The sequence below is a fragment of the Pteropus vampyrus genome, unplaced genomic scaffold (assembly GCF_000151845.1).
Source record: "Pteropus vampyrus isolate Shadow unplaced genomic scaffold, Pvam_2.0 Scaffold22, whole genome shotgun sequence".
Classification (NCBI taxonomy): Eukaryota; Metazoa; Chordata; class Mammalia; order Chiroptera; family Pteropodidae; genus Pteropus; species Pteropus vampyrus.
The window spans coordinates 3908327-3912392 of NW_011888803.1; the positions used below are offsets into that span (position 1 = coordinate 3908327).

At 31.6% G+C, this 4066-nt stretch overlaps 1 pseudogene; it reads left to right on the plus strand.

Annotated features, from left to right (window-relative positions):
* Positions 1-450: 450 nt before the first annotated feature.
* On the plus strand, positions 451-569 carry LOC111736862 (annotated as a pseudogene).
* Positions 570-4066: the final 3497 nt, after the last annotated feature.

The window sequence follows — 4066 nt, forward strand, 5'->3', positions numbered from 1 at the left end:
CCAAGAGAATCACTTGTGACTCTTCTCAACCACTATCCCAGTCCTCTTCACAAAAGGTAATCAATATCGTTTTGCAGTGCCCTGGAATAGTTTTGAACTTCGTATAAATGGAATTGTATGGTGTGCGTATGTGTATGTGTGTGTGTGTAAAGACTTCATTTTTTAGAGTAGTTTTAGATTCATAGAAGATTAGAGGAAAGTACAGAAACTTTACATATTCTCCCTGACACTGCGCAGGTATAGCTTCCACCACTCAACATCCTCCACCAGAGTCACACATTTGTTATAACCGATGAACCAATATTGACACATTACCGCCTAAAGTCCATAGTTTACATTACAGTTCACTCTGGGTGTTGTACATGCTATAGGTATAGACAAACATATAATGACACATGTCTACCATTATAGCATCATAGAATATTCTTATCACCTTAAAAATCCTCTGTAGTCTACAGCCATGCCACCCTGAACAAACCTGATCCCATCTGATCTTGGAAGATAAGCAGGGTCAGGCCTGGTTAGTACTTGGATGGGAGACCACCTAGGAAGATCAGGTACTGTAGGCATAAAAATAAAAAATAAGGGTTTGTAAATTGACAAGGTCCTTGCAATCTGTGAGGTCAACCAACAGTTGCCTCGCCTAAAAAAAAAAAAAAAAAATTCTCTGTGCCATTAATCTTTCCCTATCTCCCCACCAGCAACAACTCTAGCAACCACTGATCTTTCAACTGTCTCCTCAGTTTTGCCTTCTCCACAATAACATGCTATCAGAATCATATGGTATATAGCCTTTTGATACTGGCTTCTTTCACTTAGTAATATTTACTTAAGTTTCCTCCATGTTTTTCCATTGCTTGATAGTTCATTTCTTTGAGTTGTGAAAAATATTCCATTGTCAGAATATGATACAGTTTATTTTCCATTCACCTACTGAAGAACATCTTGGTTTCTTCCAAGTAATGGGTATTATAAATAGCAGAGCTATAAACATATATGTTCCGGTTATTGTATGGACATAAGTTTTCAACTCCTTTGGCCAGAGGTGATTTTTGGATTGTATGGTAAGAGTATATTTAGTTTTGTAAGAAATCTGCCAAACTGTCTTCTAAAGTGGCTGTGCCAAGAGTTACTATTACTCCATATCTTCACCGGCAATTTACAAGAAGTGTTCCAAATTTTAGCCATTCTAATAGATATGTAATGATAATTCAGTGTTGTTTTAATTTGTATTTCCTTGATGACACATGATGTGGAGCATCTTTTTGATGCTTATTTGCCATCTGTATATATTCTTTGGTAAGAAGTCTATTTAGATCGTTGAGCCATTTCTTAATTGAGTTTTCTTAAATCCTTTGTATAGGTTGGATAGCAGTCCTTTATCAGATGTGTCTTTTACAAATATTTTTTTTCCCAATCTGTGGCTTATTTGCTCATTATCTTGGTCATCTTTCGTAGAACAGAGTTTTTAATTTTAATAAAGTCTAGCTTACCAATTTTTTCTTTCATGGACGTGGCTTTAGTAATGTATCTAAAAAGTCATCGCCACAGTAAAAGTCATCTAGGTTCTCTTATGCTATCATCTAGGAGTTTTAAAGCTTTGCATTTTTCATTTAGGTCTATGATCTATTTTGAGTTAATATTTGTGAAGGGTATAAGGTCTGTGTCTGGATTATTTATTTTTTTAGGCATGTCCATGTACAGTTGTTCCGGAACAATTTGTTAAGACTATCTTTGCTCTATAGTATTGCCTTTGCTCCTTTGTCAAAGACTGTATTTACGTTGTTTCATATTCCTATGTTCTTTATTCAGTTACATTGATCTGTCTGTTCTTTCACCAATATAACACTGTCTTGATTACTGCAGCTTTATAGTAAGTCATGAATATGAGTAATGTCAGTCCTCCAACTTTGTTCTCCTTCTATCTTGTGTTGGCCATTCTGGGTCTTTTGCCTCTTCATATAAACTTTAGAATCAGTTTGTCAATATCCATGAAATAACTTGCTGGGACTCTGATATAGATTTTATTGAATCAATAAATCAACTTGGGAAGAAATGACACTTTGACAATATTCAGTTTTTTCATACATGAATGTGGATATGCCTCCATTAATATAGCTCTCTGATCTTGTTCATCAGAGTTTTGTAGTTTTCCTCTCATATATCTTAAATATATTTTGTTAAATTTATAGCTAGGCATTTTATTTTGGGGTGGTGTTAATATACATTTTATTCATTTTAAATTTTAAATGCTACTTATTTATTAACAGTATATAGAAAAGCAACTGACTTTTGTATATTAATCTTATATCTTGAAAATTTACTGTGATCTCTTATTAGTTCCAGAAGGTTTTTTTTTTGACAATTCTTTCAGATTTTCTACATAGATGATTATTTCATCTGTAAAATAAGACAATTTTAATTCTTCCTCTCCAATCTGCATCTTTTTTATTTTCTGTTTCTCTCTTATTACATTAGCTAGAAATTTTAGCATGATGTTAAAAAAAAGTGGCAAGAGGAGACATCTTTGCTTTTTTTTATATATTAGTGGAAAAGCTTCTCTCCATTCAGTATGTTCGATGTAAGTTTTTAATAGATGTTCATTACCAAGTTGAGGAAGTTCCCCTCTATTCTTAGTTTACTGAGTTTTAATTATAAATAGGTAGATGTTACCAAGTTCTTTTTCTACACCTATTTATATGATCATGTGATTTTTCTTTTTTAGACTATTGAGGTGATTTCCAAATATTAAATCAGACTTGCATATTTGAGACACTTCGCATTTGGTTAGGTAAAATTTTCTTTATATTGTTATATTTGATTTGCTCATATTTTGTTGAGCATATTTGCATTGATATTCATGAGAAATATTGGTCTGTAGTTGCTTTTTTGTAATGTCTTTGCCTGATTTTGATACTAGGACAATGCTGGTCTTATAGAATGAGAAAGTATTTCCTCTGCTTCCAATCCTACAAAGATTGTGTCTTTTAGGAATTGGTCCTTTTTCTCTAGATTATCAAATGTGTGGGCATTGATTATTTTCATAGTATTTGTTTATTATTCTTTTCATTTCCATGAGATCTGTAGTGATATCCTTTCTTTCATTTATGATATTAGTAATTTATAAACTCTCTTTTCTTCTTAGACTGCCTAGAGACTTATCGATTCTATTGACCTTTGAAAAAAAACAGCTTTTGGTTTTACTTTTTTCCTATTTATTTCTTATTTTCAATTTCATTAATTTCTGCTCTGTTTTTTATCATTTATTTTCTTCTGTTTATTTTGGGTTTAATATGCTCTCTTTTTTCTAGTTTCATGAGGTGGAAACTTAAATTATTGATTTTAGAGCTTTCTTATTTTCTAATATATGCTATATATTAGAAATGCTGTAAACTTCTCTTTAAGTACTGTTTGTGCTACGTCGCACAAATTTTGATAAATTATATTTTTATTTTAATTTAGTTTAGAATATTTCTAAATTTCTCTGCACATAGCAGCTTTGTAAAATATGAAAAAATAATCTTGTAATTGCTCTTCTTCAAACTCTTCAGTGATTTCTTACTGGTCCAAAAATAAAGTCCAAAGTTTTTATCATGACCTGCAAGACATATAATCTGATCTCTTTCTTGATGTAAAATACACTTATGGTTACTATAGTACACAATATAAAACCCAACTAGAGATCCTCAGTTATCTAATTTAACCATCCACATAACAAATGCTGAATGTCAAACATATTCTAGGTAGTTTCACATATGTTTTCTCATTTAATCTCCAGAAAATATATCGGAAATATGTTATCTTATTTACATATGGGAAAGTGAGATACAGAGAGACTAAGAAACTCACTCAAACAACTTTGAAATAATGGAAGCAGAAATAATATTTGCAAATTGTTCTGCAAAACCCATTTTCCTTTTATTTCCAAAGATCTCTGTGAATGTAGTATAATTACAAATGATAATGTAACAGAGCAGAAATTATCACAACTCTTGGGTTTCCCTTAAAATTACCTTCCCCATGATAAATTATACCTTCCTTAAGCATTTCAAACAGAAATAACACA